The sequence below is a fragment of the Neopelma chrysocephalum genome, unplaced genomic scaffold (assembly GCF_003984885.1).
Source record: "Neopelma chrysocephalum unplaced genomic scaffold, ASM398488v2 Primary Assembly neopelma1_65b, whole genome shotgun sequence".
NCBI lineage: Eukaryota > Metazoa > Chordata > Aves > Passeriformes > Pipridae > Neopelma > Neopelma chrysocephalum.
Window position 1 is genome coordinate 1,461,730 of NW_020897723.1, and position 24,063 is coordinate 1,485,792.

The window sequence follows — 24,063 nt, forward strand, 5'->3', positions numbered from 1 at the left end:
TTTAGTTCATTCACAGATCTGACTGAGGCTGTGTCAAAATTAATTAGCATTTATAACTTGTGACAGTGGCGAAGCACTGGACAGGCTGAAAAGGGAAATAAGTTGTGCCTGCCTGCATTTAAAAAGCAGGAGGCAAAGATAATGGTCAGACAGTTACAGAGAAGTCTGATTACTCTCCTGGAAAAATACTGAGACAAATAATCAAACTTGTTGTAAATTTCTAGATGATGAGACACAGTCAGAACAGATTTGCAAGCAGTCATAGAAATGCTTTTAATTTCTTTCATAGAATCATAGAATCAGCCAGGTTGGAAAAGACCTCTGAGATCATCAAGTCCAACCCTTAACAAACCTTAACCAAACCTTTCTATAGCAAGGTAACAGACATATGAAAAACAGAGGGAAAATAAAAGAGAAAGAAGTGGGAAAAAACAGAAAGACAGATGATAAGCATCCTGATCCTTGTAGGCTTGTTGGCATTTCTATGGACAAGCCTGAAAAAAAAAAAAGAGAGAAAAAACTCCCAAAGCAACAAGCAACAGCCACCAAATTTAAACTCCTCTGAACTAGATTAATTTCCTACTGATGCACTACTAAGACAGGATGGAAAACAATTTTCTACACTTTTTAGGTGCCCATCATTAGAGAGGGAGCAATAAGTCAGGTTCCTTCAGTAATTCTCCTACTGTTTGATGGTTTCAGTAATAGGATTACAGAGAGTACATATTTTTTTCATGAAGAAGGCACAGGAGTGCAGGAAGCTCCAAAAGGACACAAAAGCAGCCTGAACAAAACAAAACTTGGACTAATTGGAGAAGTAAACTAGAAAAGTGAAGAAAATTCAAAAGGAACAAATAAATTCAGAGGCACAAAGAAAATATAGTGACTAGTCAACTAACTAGGAACCCTGAAGTCTTGATCAGAATGTTATAGCAGATCATAAGTTGTTTAAACTCAGTAAATGTTATGGCCTTACAAGAGTGGGAACAATTTCCTCAGAGGCATAAAACCATTCTATGTTCCAGAAATAAGAGTTTATTTAGACACCATCATCTAGACATCACCTCAGTGATGTTCTGGAAAAAGCTAAAGAATTTGCAAAAGTAATTTTTAAAAGCCTAAGACAAAAAAAGGGGGAAAAAAAGAGTAAAGGTATGAAATTCATCCTATAAGAAGAGCTTAAATAAACTGTTGATGCTTAGCCTACAGAAAAGCAGAGACAGAGGAGAGTTGATAATAGTCTTAACGTACTAAAAGGAAGGAAAGAATCCATTCACCATTTTTACTTGGGATAGCATAGGAATTAATGAGCTTAACTTACAGCTAAGGAGATTTAGGTTAGATATTAGGCAAATCTTTCTAATTGTAAGACACTTAAGCTCAGGATAGATTTCCCTAAGGATGCTGCAAAGACTTCATAACTGGAGATCTTTAGGAACAGTTATGTGCTCCTCTGCCAGGGATGAAAAAAGTACAGTTGATCCTGCTTTGAAGCGGGATGACAGACCAGATGACTGAGATCTTTACCTGCTCTTCTTCCTCTGAAACAGATAATTAATTTCCCAGAGCAGGATCTCAAATGTACAGACTCCCAATGTGGGAGGTGATTTTAATTTGATGCATAAATTTCAGCTACCTACACTGAAGGGAATAAGAAATACCAACACTCAGGTTTTTTTACTGTGCGAAAGATAAGATGTCCAGAAAATTTAAAACAAATGGAGCAATTTCCTAGATTTGCCTAAATAAAGGCATTAAGAAAGAGGTCTTCCTATTTTCCCTAAATTGTTTTCACACTTGCAGCTGTTTAATGTCTGGTGCACTCCCTATTCCTCACATTTTACAAGCCCATTCTTGTCAAAAATTTCAATTTCAGAGAGAGGATATTTTTTATTTCTTATAATACTTCAATATGATCTTTCCTCTCTATACCATCAATCTGCCTACCAAACACATAGCATACCTATAGCACAGCCCCAAAAAGCTGATGCTTTTTCTTTTCATGGGATAAAATTTGTGCTCAGACTTAAGTGGTTTGCATCATTTTAGCTGAGCTGATTTAATTTTTTGTTAAATAAACTTCATGTGTATTTCTGAGCTGTATCCTGTTAATATGATGGAAATAGTGAAGGGGTAAAAAAAAAAAAAAAAAGGCAAAGTTTCTGCCATATAAAGTCACTGGACCAACTCTAGAAATTTCTCCTGGCTGAGCAGTAGATCCTCCTGTTATAAAAATCTTTGTTCTGATCTACATTAGCCCAGAAATCTTCAACTGCCCTGGTGGTCCTTAGGTTGAAATTTGGTAAAAAGATACATAGAGTACCAGCCATTGCTTGACAACAACTGTATTACAGCTGGGGAAGCGTACAGACATAACCTCCAATGGCCTACTTCATCCAAAATACCTGATTTTAAACTCTCTACACTTTAGGAGAAATCAGAACAACTGGGAGCACACAAAGCTGCACCCAGTCCTGTAACTAGACGAGAAATCAGCTTACAGAAAAATCTAACCTAAGTCTTCATAAGACAGGGATGAAACTTAAACTGAGTATTCTTTTGATGCTAGAAAAAGCTCTGAAACCACAGAAAATCTATTTTGACAACTGTAGGAGTTAAACTCTAATTTCAGATGCGTGGCTGCCAAAGAAAAAAAAAACCCACCCTGTTTCTATGCCTACAGAGATTAGAATCTGGGAGATGATCTAAAAACCCAGCTAAGTATTCTTTTTATAGAGTCACCTCCCAGTCCCCTTATTCACATAAGGAGTCTTGCAGCATTCAAGAACAATAAGGGGAATTTGGCTCATCTTGCTTTTCTGTTCAATAACCTGCTGTAAGATAAAATCAATACAGACAACTGCATATTAAACTGAAGGTCACTCATATGGCAGGTAACTACTTATTCTACAACATCTCCTGTTTATAGGCCCCTCTGCTGCTAAGAACAACTGTTTCTGCAACTACTGGCAATTTTTGGAGTGTTATTTTCCATGTCTGTCTTGAGGAACTCAACGAGAAGAAGAGCAGCCCAGTATGACAGAACTTGCTCTGTGCACAAGAGAGTTTTGCATCTTCAAATACCAATGTGGGCATTTCCTTGTGCCCTGTGTTGTTATAGTGCTTTGGTGAACAGGTTTTCCATCACCACATTCTTTCTACAGGTCAAAAACTCCTTTCCCTAATATAGTGACAGATGAGATCTCCTTTTAATAGGGAAAGGAATATTTCTCATGCTTATATAGGCTGTGGCTACACAAAACTGCTGGCTTAAAAATGTATTTGTTTCCAAACATTTTAGATACCTAAGTTTATGCTCCAGAAAACTTTAGCCTGAAGTCTGGAAGCCTCAGAAAGATTAATTCCTTTCAGAAGTGATGGGCGTTTCCAGGCTTAACTGAAGCTCAGCTAATTATTCTGCTAAAGAACTATAAGTCAATGAACCCAATAATGAAAATACTTCATTATGACTATCCCAATTTTTAAAGAAATTTTATCTTTTTATGGCATTTCTTACTGAGTATCCAAAAAATGAGGCACAAAATTTCTCAAAATTTTGGCTTAGGAATCATCTGAAATCTGGTGAATGCTGATGAACACAAGCCTTTCAATTTACTTAGAGCTGAGAGAATTCAACAAGAAACTTTAAATAAGAATAAATATGATTATGAATGCTAATGATGAAAGAAAAAACTTCTTCTATATGTAACCTAAGTTGAGTGAAATGTGTGTCAGAGTACAGATACCTACAATATGACTCATAATGCATTCAGGGCATTTTAAAAAGTGAATTATCCTACAGAGGGTGTCATCCTCCACTGTCAGCATTCAAATATGAATTTGACTTAATCCAAGTATTATCTAATCCCATCTGCTCAAAGACACTGTGATAGAGTGTCGCTGTTCTACATTTTCAGGTAGAAATTCATTGGGCCACTTTTGAAGCAACTCTATTCTATAATCCCTTTGCCTGTATTCTTTATATGAAAAGATGAGCAATTTGAAAAAAAAAATAAAATTATACCATTCAATACACATTTCAAAATACAGTGTGGGTTATCAAACTTTCCACTTCTAGAATGCAAAAAACTCTGACCTAAAATGTTCCTACCCTTTCCAAATAAAATCAGCTGTTCGTGGAAGCTGAAAGTGGCAAGCTGTACTATACAAACATTTTTAGTTATTTTACACTTTGTTTTCTCAAGTACTTGCTGACATTGGGTCTTTTTTTGGGACTGACACTATAGCAATAACTAAGTTTAAACTCTCATTTTAGATACAGAATTCAAACATCTCATTGCTTCTGACACTACATGGCATTCTTCATAAAAATAATTAAGTTGGCCAAGGAACTAAGTCAGCCAAGACTTTGACAAAATGAAGTTACATGAAACTATTCTTCATACCAGAGCCTTCCCCTAACAGCATCCCTCTGTAGGAAGGCATCACACTTTAGTTTTTAAAAAATCAGGGGTATTTTAAGTGTGTTAATGTTTACATGCTGATCCCAATGCTGGAGAATCAGCCTTACTTGCATCTTAGCATTGCGTGGTACACGCACACCACCCTCACCAAAATAACACATCAAGGATGGCAATAGATGGGACTTATTTGGGGACACATATGACACTACTGCAAGCAAATGTTTACTCTGCCAAGCAGTCCAGAATCCATTTGGAGTTCACTTCAGATAGCTCAAAATTTACAGTCATCCTGATCCCTACGTTGCCTTTTCCTCAAGTTCTACATCACTTTAGGGGTTTTCTCTTTAATTATTTCGTAAAAATTCTGGAAAGCCCCTCAAAAATCTTATTTTTTTTAAGGAGCTTGTCTATCCCATGCATATTTCTTTGACTTTGGCTGCTGCTTTCCCCAGAAACACCCCTCTCCCTCCAGAACAACATGCCTTCAGGTCCAGCTAGTGGATTCCACCCACATGGACTTCTCCAATGATGCAACCAAGTCACCAAATCAAAGTTTCACAGAGGCCCCAAAGCAATATCAGCCAGAACAAACCCATACTTTCCTCTCTCTTCCTTTTCTCCTCTACAGTTGTTGATTCAACACTCACTCAGCACTCACTGGTTTTATTCTATCACGTGTCAGCAGCTCTCTGCACCTGCAACACATTTGAGGAAGGCACCAGGAGCAAGAGCAAGCTCTGAGAGCTCCATCCCTCCTCCCGTTCCTGCTGCTATCTTGCTTCATCTCAGGTTTGTACAAAATACTGCCTCCAGCTTCTGTGCAGCACAGAGCCAGCATCTGCACATTTCAGACTCTTTTTATTTTTACTTTTTTCCCCTCCCTTTCTCTTTTCTCTGCTTTTAAGCAGCTGTGTTTCTGGAGTTTCCCCCGGGGAAAATCTTAAACTTGAAAGGGCTTCTTAATAACCTTGCTCAGCCCTGCACACAGGAAATTAAGCCATTCTGCAAATTCAGCATCTACCACTCTGTTCTGCAATCCAAAGTTCTCATACATACATACAGTTTGCAGCCATTTGGGGATTGACTCCATCACCTTAGAGGAGTGCAGGTGAATTTTCATTTCTGTGTGTGAACTCTTTGCCTAAAGATGTGGGTAATAGTTCAGATATTGAATACAAACAGCTCCAAATATATCAGAGCATGGCTGCCAAACAGATCTGTCAGATAAACAAAACTCATACCAAGTGAAAACATAATTAAGGGCCTTTGACTCCCAGATTATTCTCCACTTGATTAAGTGTAATGAGTGCCTGCTCCCCTTAAAAAAATAAAAAAGGCAACTTATTCCCCCCCACCTCCTCTTCCAGTGCACTGTGGTTTAGGGAATTCATTCATTAACCCCTCTTAGTTGTTTTCCCTCTAGTCTAAGGGGCTGATACTTAGGGACACGACCCTCCTTTATTTACATACCAAGGCTGAGAAACTGGCTGTCTAATTTGGCTCCATCCCAGGCAGCCGGTCTGTGAAAAGCACAGTCAAATTGCTCAGCTGCTCTGCGAGTTTAGGAAGCTTGGTGCCTGGCACTCAGCACAGTGCTCACAGGAATTCCCAGCCAGGCTGTCCAGAGATCTTGTGGAAGCTTTGGACCAAATATATTTCTTCTTCAGTACTGAGAAAATCAAAGACTAATGCTGATGTGTTTGCTGTCCCATTTAAGTCTGTGTTTCCTTGCATGAGCACGATTGCCAATAAAGAACTGTGCTTCTTTCCTGACAGTTAATATACAGGAAAAACCTACAAATGCTGACATACCCCACACAAAAAACCTCTTTTTTTCTGGCTTCAGAAAGAGACACACCGGGTGTATAAAGCCTTTGCTTCCCCAGATTCTGCACATTTAAAAACTCATGCAACACTTTGCTCCTCTCTCTGCACTTGTTGCCACAGAGCCACCTCTCCAAGCTCCCAAAATGCCTGCGTTGAAATAACGTCTCTGCCTTGACATTTATAAGTGCAGCAAGCTGTGCCCCTCTGAAGTCACCCATCCTTCCACTTCTCTCCTCTGAATGACTGAGTGACCCCTTTAAAACATGAGCACAGAGAGATGGAGTGCTGTGCACCCAGGCTGCTTCTCCATCCCGCTGTACAGAACACACAAAATGCCAAAGGCTGCCTTCGCTCCACACGTGTTTCACTGAGGTTTCTATTAGTTGCAGCAGGCCACTGACAACCCCTGACTAAATTATGACCCAATGACAACATCTCCTGAACAGAAACCACACAATTCTTTTAACCCTCTGCCTGCCTCTTGCCCTCCCTTCAGAGCTACAGCGGAAAGAGCTCTGGGGAAGAAGACTGAAGCACCACGTTATGGGCTCTCTTATTGCAGAGGTGGATTCACTCCAAGTGTTTTTCTTCCTTAAGCAGTTACTCCAGAGGCAGAGAAGGCTGGCAAGACCCAGGAAGGGGAACTGCAAATTCTTTCCTCCACTTGTAGGCAGAGGTACAGCAAGCACATGGCTCAAAGATGGATCAAGCACCAATATGCCACAAAAATACTTGTCAGTTGGTCTGTATATAGTAAGCTGTCTCCATACAGTTAGCAATGTGAATTTTTTTCAGTTAATTGATGTGAATCAGATTCTTTAAAAAAAAATAATAAATAAGCTGTCAATTCTTAATCATTACTGTGAAATAACTGGTTTTTACAATTCTTTCACAAATACACTTAATAGCCTACCATGCTAATTTTATTTTACTAGCTCCTATGGAATCCGAAAGAACAAGGCTGAAGAATTCCTAAGCAAGAACTTATCCCAGTGTTTTCCAAAGAGACTTATTACAAGAGGTTTATATACTTAATCTGACACAAAGAAACATCACTGTTCTCTTTTGTTAAACAACCAGTTGAGCACATGCCAACTTCAGCATCCATGAGATGAACAGAATTCAAAATCCTTATCTAGCCATTGATACCACCAGCTCTTGGCTTCTGATTTAAGACATAAAAAAAAAAAAAGAATGTAGGCAAATTAAAATTTTACCCTAAAATAAAAAATAATCCCATTCTTTATTAGGGAAGCAATCCTGCTGGTGCTCTGCAGTTATGGAATGTGAAGCACGTGGGCTGTACCTTTGAGCAAAGTGTTTGCTGAAAGGATTGCTTAAATGATTAGAGGGCCACAGATTGTGTTCAATATTCATAGTAGTGAGTTTCAATAATAGTATCTAAATGCACAGCTAAATAAGTTATCACCTGGCAAGTAGCAAAGACAGAAAGTACAAGCCCAAAGTACCACTTAATGACAAAGCCTATTATCAAACCCTTTTGGCCTCTATAATGATTTGGAGCACTCACAAATCCAAAATCCAAAGGAAAAATGTTCATTTTCTGACTTGACAAGCTTCCCCTTCCACAGAACTACCAACACCATTACTACAAACAGATGCCTGTTTCCCACATAAACACAGCAATGAAAAATTGTTTATGGATTAGGGAAAGAGTTCAACATTTGTTTTCATTCTGTGCTAAAAAAATATGTGAGAGCACTGAGAAAAGCCTGCCATACCTTGTTGCAGAGCCAGAAACATATAACTTAAGTGTTGTTTTAACACTCTCTGAGACACTGCAAGTGCTGAAAGGCCAGTGCCTGCAGAACTGCTGCTGATGTTTAATTAAATGAAATATGAGCACTTCCTAGGAGTCATGAGATTTCCCATGTTCTCCAGGGAAGGTGAGGATATCCTTCAGTCAGGTGGATCCAGCAACAGAATTTCAAATGCAAATTTGTTGTCTCCCTCGCAATTTGGCATTTTTGCTTCATTTATTTATTTTTAAATAGGAACAGTTATCTTGAAATATTATCTAAAAGAAAGCTGAATTAATTAGTTTAGATATCAAGTGCAGGTTCTCCATACTCTTTACTTAAGAAATGCACTGCAAACGAGTGATTAAAATGTTAAGTTGCCATGGCTACCTTTATATCACAAGGCAAGGAAAACTTGCACTCAGGATAAAGAAAGAAACAAGCCACTATTAAAGTAATTTTTTTCAGTATTTGCAGAAGGAAAGTCTGCTTAAGAAGAAGCATTATACAATTTGCTTTCTTTTGTTTGTAGGTAAAGTGATGAGTATCTGCTACTTGCATTAGTAGCTAATGATTTTCACAAAGCACTGAATTCTTCACATTTGTTCAGATGTTCAAGACTAAGAAAAACACGATGGAAGGGACTTCTTTGGCATTGTTGTAATTGCAGTTTTGTAGCTTTAGAATACGTTTTAAAAGAAAAAAGGTTTTTTTCAAAACAGGACTTTGTGTAAATGTTTCCTAAACAAGAAACAAATGCAAAACTGTAGAAGCACTTTTCAAAGAACCTGAAGTACAGCTGGAGGAAAATGGGGATTTGTTGACTGTCCCATAAAGTACAACTATTATGAAACACCATGCCCTAATTTTTCATGAAAGTTTCTTGAATACTATGAAGTCCTACCAATAAAACAAACCTGTTTCAATAAGTGAAAACTGTGGAAACATTGCTGGATGCTACCATTTAAAATCATGAAAGCCACATACTTGGTAGGAATGTGCTTATGAAGGTGGGGATTTTTGTGTCTTAAATTAATTTTTCCTACTATGTATAAATCTGGAAACAGACTAAAATATCCAGTAAGCTCTTACAGATTGAGTTGTTTGTCTCATAGTATGCCAACTTGATTCCTTGATCAGAATATTGACTATATCAGTATATTTAAGTGTCCTAAAATTTTTTTTACAAGATAATTTTAAATGGCTGCACTACAACAGCACATAACCATAAAGACTTGTGCACTCATCCTGGAGAGGGAGGGAAAGAAACATCAAAAGCAAATAACTTTCCTGCTCTGCATCAAGGTCTATGTCCAGGTGCTCTGTGGCAGTACAAAAACCCGAGCTGGTGGGTTAAGCTGCAGCAAAGAGGATAAAGCAATAAGGCAGGAGCTGGAGAGAAGCAGGAAGCCAGGTTGACTCGGTGGGGATGGTACAGAACCTCTTCCTCATCAGCAAGCAAGCTCTGCAATGTCTGTGATCTGTGAAACACAGCATGTGAACCAGCACTGACGAGATCTGCCAGGGCAATTACACCAGCAAGAAAGTTTGGGCTTCGCAAAGTATAAAATAGGGAAAGCACGTAGGTTAGTTCTTTGTTGTGTTTGAAAACTGGGATCAGAGCAGATGCTCATATTCTGGTTGTGCTGCTTTTGATTAGGTGAACCAACTAAAAACCTATTTGCTAAGGAACTACATGCTTTAAATTTCACATGAAACAATGCAGTGTTATTAAAAAAACAGAGTGCACGAAGTCTCATTAAAAGGGCTTCTTCCCCTTTCCCTTGTGCTTTTAAATGACAGCATAATAGCTTCCAAATAAATGAAGAAAACATTTTTACTGGGAGCTACAACTGAAAAGACTACACGTTGTGATTGATGGCCAGTTCTTTCCAGAGCTTCAGCAGAGGGTTATGACATCCATTATTGCAAATCCCATACACCACCGATGCAGAAACACAAAAACACTCACTGGATGCTGTACAAGAACAGTCCAGCCAACAGAACTTTAATCACAATAGAGTATGGAAATATACTGTCATTTTAATACCTACATTAAATAAATTTAATGAGAATTTCTTAAACACCAGAAGTGTTTTAGTTGTCAGAATCCAGCTGAAAATCATATGTAAAGACTCCATTTCTTTTTCTGGGGTATTAAATTATTAGAACTGAAAGGGTTTGAGAGAACAACTGATCTTTCACCTTTGCATTTTTCCATTTATTTCACGTGTTATATTTTATGCATGAAACTTTTTTCTCCCTCTTATCTACTTCTTTTATAGTTGAGGCTGCAAGCCAACTGTTGTTAGGTGATTAACATATTTAATAAAAACTTTCTCTCTCTAAACTGTTACCAGCTACATATGCAAACTGCACAAAGTGTAATGAAGATTTTACACAGAAATTAAGCCAATGCTCAGAGCTTTGCAGAACTGGAAAAGCAAACTCTATAGCTCAAGTTCTCTCTGATGCCTCACAAAGGAACCATCTCCTCCAGCTTCTGGAGAACTGCTCAAAGTACAACCCCTGTGAGACTTTACACAGGCAGCACTGTCCATTGTACATAATATTGCAAAATAGGGTGGGTACCTGAGATACTGAAAAAAAAAAAAAAAGAATAAAAGTCTTCCTCCAACAATATCTGATAAATCTACTGAGCTTTCAAAAGGGGAGAGTTTTCCAGACTGGTTGTTTTGCTTTTTATTCTACTGTAAAAATGATACTTCTCTACTTTCTCTACAAATTCAAGAAGCACAAGTATGCTTGTACACACTCTGTAGGTTACTGAAAGCCACAGAAAAACTTACAGGTGAATTAATTTATGGTAAACCACATATGTGAAATATCAGATAAAGAGCTGATCAACTTGTGTGGCAGCTCCAACTCCTGGAATTTAGCACTCAAGTCAAGTTTCTGAAAATAAAAGAAATAAAAGTATGCTTCTATGTATATAAATATAAAGGCATAAACATATTTGGTTTTGGTGACATAAACATAGCTGAACTTTTGTGGCAAACTGTGAGCTTTCCAGGACATTGAGAAATCCAAACTGGAAAGCGTGATACAGAGAAAATCAAGAATATTTGTACACTGGCACCTGGCTTCAGCAAAAGGGCTACAGTGCTTCAGAAAAGTTTGAGTAGTCCTGTGAAGATGTGCAGTTAAGAATTCATGACACCTCTAGTCAAATTTGTAAGTCTTGGACACGAGCCCTCAAAACTCTTGGCTCTTCCATGGAAGTGCTGCCTATGGGGAACCAAGACCTCCTGAAGCAGAAATCCTAAGTGATGGGAGTCCAGCTCCCTGAAGAATTCAGCAGCAAAATATGAAAAGCTTTTCTGAATTTCGGTTCATTTGAACGTTTCATATTTATACAAATCCCCCTTAAGGTCAAGATAATGTATTAAAGCCTCTGTGAATACAGACAGTGATCAGAGCACTGAGTTACTATCAGAGAATTCTTTCAGTAGGAAACATATAAAAATAAATACTAAGTTTACAGATGAGATGCTTTCAAGGAATTAAGATGCCATGAGAGATGAACAAAAGAGCATTAGTACCATTTAGCACAATGTGTAAAAATCCATGTACTTTCAGAGAATTGGGGAGGTATATTTGTGTTTTTCTGGACAGAGGTGGGTCAGAGGGAGCTGCTGGCCCTCACTAACTCCCCTAAAGGGAACCATTTGCAAGCTGTGCTCGTGGTATTAACTACTCTGCTTATACAACCTTTTTCACATGCAGCCTTAAAAAATAAAAAGCAGTCAGCCACAAGTGTCATACCAGAAGACTGACCCCAGAAGAAAAGAATGCAGATGTCATAAGCTTAATTTCACTTTGAACTGAGACTTCTTGAAGTCCTCAGGTTGCTCTCAACCTAACCTATACCTCTAGAAACTTTTCCTTTATAGATGTATTGAAAACGTGAGGGGGAAAGACAGATGTATCTTCTCACAAAGCTCTTTGCTCCTCTCTGAAATTCAATTTAAAAAAAAAAAAAAAGAAAAAGAAAACACATCCCTGGCTCTAAATCCTCCCACTGCAAACCACAAAAACTATGTTTATCTTCTTCCTGAGTCTGTGTTCACTTCAGCACATGGCACTGCCTCAGTTTGGTTTTGGTGACAGAGAAGGATAAGCACAAATCTTATGGCAACTGGCACAGAAGTAGATCCTTTCCTCCTCTTCTTGTGTCTGCTGCTTCAGTGATTTGCTCTAGAAAAGCAGTATATTTAACCACAGACTGGTACCAACTCCTTTCAGAGAAGGAATGGCACAAAACAGACTCCATCAGCCATGAAGTTTTCCCTCCTCTTCCAGAAGAAAGTGCCTCTGGGGATAGTCTCTCACTTCCTTTCTCACTCAGTTTGCTGGAAGCTGGACAGCCGTGGCTTTGCATAGTTTTAGTGGATTACTCATCTAACTCAACCCATTCAGAAATATTTCTAATTAGTCCCAACAGAGGTTTCTCATCTAATTCTCCCCTCTTTTAATTAAATTTCTTTGCTGGAAAACAGAACTACAGGACTCAGAATTATTGTAACATAGTTTGTCCTGAAATCTTCCTGGGACTGGTACTCCAGAAATCAGGATGTTTATAGGATTTAAGATTTATGAAGTTTGAGCCTTTAAAGGGGTTTTTGATTCTGAGTATATCATGAAGCCTGCAGCAGCCATGAGTCAGATAAACAGCATAAATCTTTCAGCTTTAAGGTGGAGCCTTGGATGGAGGAGCCTCAAGGGCCACAGTAGCAACTTCAACTGTGTTTAGAGATCATGACCACACTAGAGAAGAGCAAAGTGCAATCAATATATGTGGCTGAGTGACATGGGATCACGTTTACCACACAGCTCTGTCTTTATCTACTCCAGGAGTCAGGAGGATCCCCGGGATCAAGAACAGGTCCAACCCTTCTGTCTCACCTTGCACCTGTGGGATGACCTGTGGCTCCCTGTGTTAGACTGCAAGATAAATTAAAGACCATTTCCTCCCATCCAGTTTTTCTGTTCCTTCTGACATCATTAAAAACAAACATTCAATAATAGAGACCTCTATTGCCTTTATGAAGATAACCTCTTTGAAGTGGTTACCCTCTTCAGATCTTGATTTGCTCTTCCCTTTAAAGTCAAATGCTCCTCTATTGGTTTTCCTACATTTCCTGCAGCCCAGGGCAACTGCAGATCACTCCAGAGGAAAACAGCACACAGGAAAATGAAGAAACTGAGGAATGTGATATTGTCCATAATGACATTACAGAGCTTCTTGTATTCTCCATGTGGAAAGTCGGCTCTTATGCATTTACCTCTTACTTTAAAATAAATCACAATCTGATTTCCCACCTCCTAATCAGATGATCACCTGTCAGTCCAGGAGCTCAGCTGGAATTGCCTGGGTTTGCAATTCCTACAGCTCACAGGCCCTGTGTCCAGAAAGTCCATTTGCAATCTAAGGGACTGAAAGGAGCATAATCTGCTTCAGGGAGTGCCAACAAAATGCTGTTGAAAAACAGGAAAATATTTATTTTTGCCTTTCCAAAAAAAAAAAAAAAAAAAGAAGAAGAAGAAAGAAAAAAAACTCTCAACAAAGATAAGGATCTCCTGCAGCATTCTGACCACGACAGGATAAATCAGTTTTCAGCAGCCCTGGACAGGTAATGAGGACCTGCTGTTGACACAGTTGTGGAGGGAAGATTCACCAGCCAGTTTTTATTCCTCTTGCAAAGGCAGAAAACTGGGCGCTGTTTATTATTATTTGTGACAGTGTTTCATGCAGAACAGCAGGTCCTCATTAGGAAAGTCACTTTTACCACAAACATTCACCTCTCATGCAGAGATCAAGTTACAGCTTGAGCTCACAGCACACAAAAACCTACTTTCTCTTTTTCAGGAGGCAAAAGACAATCAGAAGGAATTAACGTACACGTTACCACAGGCAAATTTTCTTCTTTTAAAATTACAGCTTTTTAATTTCAGTAACACAGAAGATCACCATGCAGTTAGGAAAGTCTGCCTACCTAGTTTTCATAGAGGTATTAAATGGAGAAGGAGGGAGCTCAGTAAAAGAACAGACATCTTAAAAATCTGAGTTTTCTCAAAAGCACACATATATGAGTGCTTCTTCAGCCAATTATTCAAAATCACATAACAAAGTTAATTCTGTAATTAAATATAGACCAAAATTCAGGGCTGTTTATAAACTGCAGATGCCAATCACTAAAGCAGAGCATATGGGGTAACCTCTATGTGATAAAAGTAAAATAGATAGATCCACTAGCAAAATTTTCATAGAATTTTAATATTTAATGGCTAAAAATTTCATACAACAGAAAGCAGGGTGCAGTGAAGAAGACAAAGGGATTTGAATTTCTCCTCTTTCCAAGAATGAATGTAAAGGTTTTCAGGAGAAAAGTAATTAACTGAAAATCCTTGCATAAAAAAACCTTGGTCATAAACTTATTTAACAAAACCACTGCAACTCCATCAAACTGTAACTGAACAGTTAACACTACCACAGTTATCCAGTTTAAATGAAAAACAAAGAGCAGAACAGGTCAAGGGGAATGTTTTGCTTCCAGGAAAAACCAAAACAACAAACAAAAAACCCCAACTAACCAAACAAAAACATCTCAAAACAAAATAAAACAGCACCATATTAACAAAGGACCATTGCTCTCTGCAATTTAATAGATAAGTAGCAACTTTATCAAAAGAAATCACATCTAGAGGAAGTCACTGTAGGAAATCATAAAGACATGTTAAATTTGATCAAATGGTGACACTGCAGGACTAGATTTTGATCCTGGGGTATAAAGGTTGGTGGTCATAAGTTCCCAAAATGCTGCTATTGAAACCCTGATAAGCTCCCAATAATCTAAGATGGAAAGTTAAAGGGAGAATTGCTTTAGAGAAGTCTGAAGGAGGACTTCATGAGTTGGATTAGTAGAAACTAAAAAAAAAAAAAAGCCAGTTATGACAGATATAATTGCAAGAGTAAACAAAACAAAAATAAATAAATATTTCTTTTTAGGAGGCACAGTTTTTCAACAAAAATTTTGGAGTGATCACATCAAGTTTAATTTCTCATTTTCAGCATCTAGAGACGTGGATCATCTGTGCAAACAGTTTAAATCTTTTTCCATCTAAATTACCTTCATAACACAAGAATTGAAAGTACTAACCAAATAGTCACTGTGTGCTTAGGGACGGAATAACTTCCAGTTACAAACTATATTCCAAAGAGATGTCTCTATTTTTAATCAATTATTTTTGTGATCCCAAATTTTGCAAGAATCACCTCATCAAATATCCTATAAAAGCTAAAGTAAAACATTATCCTGCTCAACTTTGTTCCGTGTGCTGGGTGGTCTGTCTCAGTTTTATTTTTCTCAAATGTTGCACAATTTTACCAAAAACTTTACTTAGTCACAGTGCAAATTATGCCACTAAATGAACACACAAGAATGAAAAAAGCACATTACACTTCTCCCAAATTTGTATGTCTATAATAAAGTTTCTAGAAACATTTTCTTGGACACGAAGGAAAGCTTTTTGTACTGCCAGAGATAGCAGCAGAGTGAAAAAGTAATCTATAGTCCAGAACTGTGCTTTCAAATAAACAAAAGAACTTAAGCAAAAATGTTATGGCCACCTCTAACAGTGCCAAACAGTTTGAACCGGGCATATATCTGTAATTGTGGAAAGTTATTTCCTCATAAAGGCAGTGTAATTTAACATGGAGCTCAGCAAATAATGAAGAAAATCAAATCTGTTAAATAGTAATTAACTTGCAATTAACTCAAATTAGTCAAGAGTCATGTACACAATGGGTGAGGGAGTCCACAGTGTATCAGAGTGAAAGTAATTGCCATATAAAGCTGAAATTTAGAAGAAGTTCAGAAAGAAGTAGTATAAGTTGGGAAGAATTTTTCCAAGTTGGACACAAGGGTTGAAAACAAAGAGTGAACTCCTGGTAGGTTTGAGAAAAGGACTCGACAGATGAGGGTGAGAAAACAAACAACTGCTGGGAAAATATAAGGTATTTAAAGTAGCCCAGGAAGTAATCTGGGCCAGGAGGTAATTTCACCACAGATCACCACAGGTTACAAGAGCTTTGCATGGACAAACCCACATGAGAATCTGACTGCTAAGAGTGATCATTGGAAATACCTAAAATGAAGAGTTACTTTCATTCGTGAGAAGAAACTCATGAAGACTTGTGTGGTGCTCCAGCTGGAGAAAGTCCTGACAGTCACCATGCCTTGGTTTCCAGGAGAAGAACAGAGTAATTGCTTTACAGGGGGTTTATTCCAGAAGATCTAGAAGGTGGCACCAGCAGGATAAATCAAACAGCAATATCATTGGTATAACATGAGATGAAAAGGCACTGATATGATAAACCAACTGCAAATCATCAGAATTCCTCAAGAGATACTGCAATTCAGAGTTGCAGGGGAAGGAAAGACATGTCACTGGAACAAGTTAAATTACCTTGTGTGAAGCTGCCCTTCAAGCTTCAGAAAGAACAACTAAGGCTTAATATCTGATTATTTATACAAGTATTAGGAAAATGCCTTCTATTTATCTACCAAGCTTTGGAGACCTAAGCAAGATACACTGAACCAGAAATTTCAAATATATCTAAAATATACTAGGATGACAATGGCTACGAATTTCCAGGGAGAGTGAAGAGCTGTGAAGATACAAAGCACAATAATGGTGACAGATTTTATTTAGCCCCCATAGAGCAGACTAAGGCAACATAACATGTTTGGTGGACACACTAAACCACGAAGAACTGCTTTTTCAGAGCAGCTAATGCAAAAACTTACAGGATGAGAAGCAATTATTGAATCAGTTCGAGATTTAAGATGAAGCCATCGAAGAAAAAGCCCAGAATAGGCACTACTCCATGCTCAGATACAAAACCGCTTGTATGAGAGGGGAAAAAAGCCAAAAAGAAACCCAGAAGGAAACCCACAAGAGGTTTAACTTGAAAGGTTAGCTTGCTTAACTTGAAAAAGAAGAATGATACAAAAATGAAGAAGCTAGTTAAAAATAAATTAAAAAGAATCGGCTAAAATTTTAAAATATTCGCATAAATATTTTAAAGCTTTCTTTTTATATAAACTGGTATAGAGAGCTTTTAAAGGCACCACTGTAAAAGCTCTCAGAGTACATGTATATTACCCATCAAAAATAATTTTATGTGGGTCTCCAAAAAACGTCAGTGTACTCAAATAGCAGAGTAAAAGAGGCTATTAGACATGAAAAGATATCCTTCAAAAAGCAGAAGTTGCATACACCTGAGAAAACTGAAAATAAACTCTGACAAGATTAACAGAAAATCAGAATTGGGAGGAATAAAAAGAATTAAATCAAACCACTAAAAGAGTTCATGAAATAACTGGCTAAAGATTAAAAATAGCGAGTTTTCAGATATCCACAAGAAGCAGGAAGCCTTTTGAGCACATGGAGCTGATGGATGTGTATGAAGAATTTACAAGGAAGGTAAACCATGAATCCCATGCATCCACATTTCCCATAGAGAACCTTATGAAGAGATTCTCCATATAGGATGAGTACAAAATACTTCCTCAAACTGAACTCTTATTAGAAAGCTTTTAGAATAAATTGACAAAATGAACAGAAGCACATAATATACACCTAGTGGTTCCAAAGCACCTCAGATATAAAATCTGTGGTTTGCAACCTACCATTTAAATTAACGTTAACCCGATTAGAACAAAAAATAATAAGCACAGTATCAAGAGCTCAGGAAATCTGACTTCTGGAATGGGAATACTGGTCAAAAGTTTAATGAAAGACTAGAATGTTTACCTCATTGATTGAAGAACTTTGGAAGCCACCATCCTGGGGGGAAGCTGGGCCTGAGAGCAATGGCTAAAAGAGTGGTCCGACACAAGCACTGCTCTTCTGTCCCTCCACCCCAAAATTGGGACATAATCCTTCACTGAAGACTGTCACGAAACAGGAAGAAAGGTTCTCTTGTACTTTATGAAGTAGTAAAAAGATAGGAAAAAAAGCTAGGAAACACCCTTCTATGTATGCTGTTATCTGCACAGATTTTCAGGTAGGCTTTACAAAAGCAAACCCTACAGGAAAATGTTCCTTATTACAAATTTCACTCTGACACTGGTATTTGAAAGCATTTCTTACAGAAGAAACGAACGTGCTGACACAAGGCTCCAAGAAAGCAGCTGTTTACCTCCTAATCTATCATTAGTTCTCTTCCACAAGACAATAAAAACTCAGCCCAAAAGAATAACAAAGTAAAAACAGCATAAACAATTTCCGCCCGCACTTCTGCAGAATGGAGGAGTTGGATCTGTTTGTTTTTTAAGAAGAAATTATGCTAATTTAAACAAGAAAGCTACAGTGAGAAATAAATTGTTGCACATCTTACTCAGAAACATCACATAACAAGGTCATTGTGGCTGAGGCAATTATTTTGGCAAATTGTTGTGGAGGGATAAGAGCTAATAACACAAGTTACAACCAGTGAATTGCACATGTATGTCTCAATGCTCAATGGATAAAGAAATTTATTTCTGTAAATTAGCAGTAGGATAAACAAGGCTGTGCTCTATATAGACATCTCTGCACAGGAACCAGCATTGCCAGATGATGACACATTGTTATTTGAGCAACAGGTTTTTCTTTGTCTTGTTATATGAATTAAACTCAGTATCAACAGCTACATCAGAGCAGTTCCTCAGAGGATGGGACTCAGACAATTCCCCCTTTTAGGGCACCACATAGAGAGGACATAAGTCTACTAAGAAAAAAGCTATGATCATATTATTCACAGATAAATGTGTCAGCTTTGCAAAGGACAATATTTAATCTCCAAGAGCAAATGCAGCTCTTGTCTGTGGCACTTTGGGCATAAACGCAGAAAGGTGGAGCTCTGCACACAAGCACTGCTGCCACCCTGGATGTGACCCAGCCCTGGGAGCCCAAGGTGCACTGCAGGTCCTCTAAGTGATCCCCAGCGCTCTGATTGCTTGTGAGGTTTCATTTGGGGAAAAGAATAAAACAAACAAACAATTCTAGGAGCTAGGTTGGTTTTCACTGTCGCTTTGTTGGAGTTTTTTGGGGGCAACCAGAGGATTTTTCCAGCGTTATCAGCAGGAGGACTGGAGAATGAGCAGGTAAATACAGCTTTTTCTCCCAGGAGGGAGCTAGCCAGTGGTCAGCTCAGTTCTCCAAGCCTTCTGTACACAAACCTGCTGATGCACAGCCTGGGAACACAATTCTGGCTAATAGACCAAACAGTCCCATTACATAAGGCTAAGCTATAATAAAAGAAGTTTGAGGCAGTGATTGCACCATAGCATTCTCCTACAGGTACCACAAAGCAGAGACAGCACATAGGCCTAGTCCCAGGAGGGCTATTTTGGAGAGAAAAAATGCAGGATGTTACCCTTGATCAACTGTGAAACACGGCCAGGAAAAAAAAAAGGGAACAGAAAGTGCCTCAGCCAGTACAAATGACAAAAATCTCATCTGTCTAAAGACTCTGGGCAAGGAATATAAAGTTTTAAAGCAGAAAAGAGTAAGAAAAAGTAAAATGCTTGATCCACAGCTCAAGGGCACACTGGAAACAGTTCTTCTACCTCATGCAGACATAAAATTGCTAGAAGGATGTTCTCATAAACAAAGTGCTGGAGGCCATGCCATCGTCCACCTCCTCCTGTTTCTCTCTACATCTAAGGAAGGCAAGTACATCTTATAAAACAGAAGATGCACACGTTTCAGGAATATCCCAGAGGCAAAAAGAAAGAATAGTGAAACAGTAACAGCTTTCAGAGCTGGTGATACAGCCTCTTCTATTTAGGTTAAAAATCCTCTAGGGCCTGTTCCTACTTCTGATTTCCACATACTTGCTGGATTTTCCACAGCTTCATTATTCAAAGAAAATCGCTGGGTTTTACTAAGGTTGGCCATTGGGGGCAAAATTCAGCAGCAACAGAAAGTCAGATGAAGGTATTTGCACCTTGTAAGTCCCAGTCTCACTCTCTGGGGCACCACTTAGGTACCCATTAAACCCTCTGGGCTTGAACAGAATTTAAGTGAGGGAATAGAGACCTAATCTTTTTTCCTCCCATTCTTTTATGCCCTGAAAAATGTTTTACATTAAGATTTACTCATTGTTAACGTTTGTCTAGCTAATCATTGCAAACACTTTCACAATTCGTTTTGAAAAGGTCTAAATGCAGCTCACTGATGTTTTAAACAGACCTTGATGCTTCCATTGCTATAGAGCAGCAGAACAAAGGGAACGAAAGGGAAGGTGGAAAAACAACAGGACAAACCTCAGAACAGAGCTAACTCAGGATTTATAAGTAGAGTGGAAAACTGATAGAAAGGCTAAAGATCTCTTCACAAAACAACTGCCCTCCTTGCCACTGATATGATTATGCAACTTAATAGCAGTGCCTGTGAACAGCTCCTCTGCACTGAAACAAATCCTGAGCTGTGCTCCTTCTCAAGCCAACGCAGAACTTATAAAATAATAAAAAGATGGTCAGTTCCATCCATTAATTTATTCACACAATTGCCCAACATTTAGCTGACAAAAGAAGCCAAGTAGACCTTGATGCTTTTTTAATATCCACATGAAATGGCACTCAGACAGATTTAGTGCTTGATTTAAAGCAAACTGATGGCTAAGTTATACGTTTAGATAGGGATGCTGGGGTAAGGTCAAACCACTATCATTAACATCCCAAGGAGGAAGGCTGATAATTACTAATGCTTAAAAGCACCAGCAGTCTACTGATTGCATGGATTTTCTCAGACTTTTGTTCAGCCAGTTTCTCAAGTAAAAAATAGCATTCAAAGACTTTTAGCTCATACAATGTAAGCCTCAGTCATTAGTAATCCTTGGAGCTTGACTTCATTTGAGCCTGTTCTGGGTCTGGATAGCAATTAGTATTGCCCTCCAGGTAAGGGAGTGTAGATTTATTCCCCAGAGGTGGTTTAACTTCCTCAACCTACTTTAAAATTAGATTTACTCTGTTACAAATCGTAAGTGTTAAATGACTAAAACTATTAAACAAGGAATACTGCTGGGCTAGAGCATTTAATGGTTTACCACAGTATTACCATTTTTATGGTCTATTAAAACAATTGGAAGAATATCAGCAGTATGAAGAATCAAGTAATTTATATACAAGTTTGATAAAGTACCGTATGTTTGAGCAAAAAGTGAGCTCATTTTCTTACACTTAAGAAAATTAAACTGAATTTCTAAAAGGATGTACACCATACATCTTATTGCCAAGATTTTTTTGCTTTACACAGCTTGTTACAACCCAAATGCAGATGGTCTAAACCAAGACCACAGAATTAACCAGCTCAAATAAGATATTAAATATATGTCTCAAAACGAATTCATTTCTGTGCTACAGGCCCATCTCTCCTCTTTTTCCTCCCCTAGTTAACTTTGGTACCCAGGTCATCAATATATCAAATGACCCTACAGTGTTCTGAGTCTTTGCATGACTGAAACCTGGAAATAACAAAATCCTTCGTGCAATGGCTTCCAAGAAATTTAGAGTCCAAGAAATCATACAGCAAGTTACTACCAGAACTTCTTTTCAAATGTGAACTTAAGATATGTTTTATTTAGTCACTTTATCACTTGCCCTTGACTAAACATTCAAGTAAACCACTGTTTTGTCTATTTACTTGAAAATATCCCCAAGAAACCAACAAACAAAAAACCTGGAAACAGGAAACTGTCAAAAAAAATTCCTTCCTTACTGGCCCTGCAACAGAGTTTTGCTACTCAAAAGAGAAATGCTTGATTTGCTAATGAAGTTTGAAAAACTGCTCAAAAGGAGTTTTACTTTTTGATTAACTTATCACAACAAAAGCCAAGTGCAGCACAGCTCTCTAAAAACACAGAGGTCCTACAGCTGCTTCAGGGAGCCCAAGGATGAGGTTAATAGAGACAGTAGCACCAATGCCTAAAGCAAATGAGATAACGGCATATGAAACCACATCTTTGAAGGAAACTTGGCATTGTTCTAAATGATCTTCCTCTCAAACAAATCTGGAAGTCTTTGCTTAGGCAGACAGAAACACTGACTGGAAAAATCTGATTTCTACAAAGTAGCAAAAGAGCTCTGGAAGGTCACAGTCTGCTCAAAATGCAGGCAGGTAAACATGGAAATACTGGGGCACAAACTGCTCCCAGACACTATTTTTTTGAAAGAAAGAGCATAGGGGTGAAGATATCCACGACAACAAAGAACTTCCTAATAGAGATCATCAACTACCTGGGTCACTGCTGACAGTAAAATTACTAGGAACTAAACAGATGTATTGGCCTGTAGTCAGGCATTATCACTTTTATAGTAAAAACCCCATAATTACAAAAATTAAAAGGTAATTCTATAGCTCCCAAAAATACTTTCTATTTTCCTATTTTTAATAGGGTGCATTAAACATCTTGATAACATTACCTTAAACACCAATTACATTGCACACAGAACTCATCTTTGAACTGGTTGCTCTATGCAAGGCTAACCCGTGAAGTGTGATGAGCCTTCATGCACTAATTAAACAACTCAAGACCAAATCCACCTCTTGGATCCCCTTGGAGCACACAGTGCAAAATTCACACAATGTCAGAGCAGCACCTGAGCAACAGTTAACTCAGCACAGAGAAATAACGAGCCCCAACAGGGACAGAGGGACACAGGACTAATGCTACATAAAGTGCTCTCACAGCACTGCATTGTAGGAACCAAGGTTGGTAGAAATACCCAGTTCAACTGCTTCCCCAATGTCACCGTAAATTTAAGAAGTCATCTCACTAGGAGAAATTTGGAATCCTTACCTGCAAGATTTTCACTTCTTTTTTTTTGCAAATTGAGAGCAACAACACTGAATGTTTTTTGTAGGTTAAAAGAAAGTATTTGCAGGGATACCAGAGCTCTCCTAAATTTTCTGCCTTACTTTTTCAAGGAAGTTTTTTATTATCCTTTATTATCATCATCTAACCCAACTAACACTTATCAATTACTGCTTTACCCTTGCTGTAGTTAAAAAAAACCCAACAAATCAACCAACCAACCAAAAAAGAAAAAAAAAAAAAAACAAAAACACACAAAATCCCCCCATGCAATAAAAATTATAAGAGATTTTAAAGTAAGTTATTCACTTTCCAGATTGCAAGACCTTTGAGGATAGAACTCTTTTTTTACTGCAATCTTAGTCTGGAGGGACTTCTCCTTTACCTGTCTCTGAAAGCACATAGAGCTCAGTACATAAATTTGATTGATGACTACAAAAAAAACTGTTAGTACTTATACACTCTGTAAAAAATGTGTGGATTTTCAGACCTCTTGCTTTAGACAGAGCTGGTCAATATTGGAAGTAGACCTTGAGCACTGGCAAAGAAACACCAGCTTAGATGTGCTTTTGGCAAATCTAATCACCACTGGTTTTTAAGGCATGCTCTTAACTGTGCTGTCTGGTTTCTTCCAATATCACCTGGGGGATTTTAATTTTTCCTTTCTCTCCCAAAGGCATGACAAGCACTTATCAGAGTGATGTATTTCTGTGAAACTTCTTCACTGTTCATTTTGAAATTTCTTAGAGGATTTATTGGCATCATATTTTCTATTTTGTTTGTAGCAGGAAGACAGAACAAACAAACAAACCAACAAAAATAAACCTTGCACTGCAAAAGCAAAATGTGGCAAGGAATGGATGTTCTTAATGCCTCTCAGGCTGCTACACCTCAAAGAGACATTGTGAAGCTTCCAGATTCATAAAACAGAGACCCTGATATGTCTCATTAATGTTTGTATATGGGAGTAGCTGACACTGGGAAACCTAAAACATGGCAAGGCCACAGCCCATGGGTGGGAACTACTCATGTCTTCACACATCAACTGACCTTCAAAAATCCCATGGATGATGTACTTTAGTGCAATCAGTGAGCTTTCAGACTCTGTTTTATACTTCTTTGCTTTGTGGTTTTAAGACAAGTGTTTGATGTCATTTGAAGATAG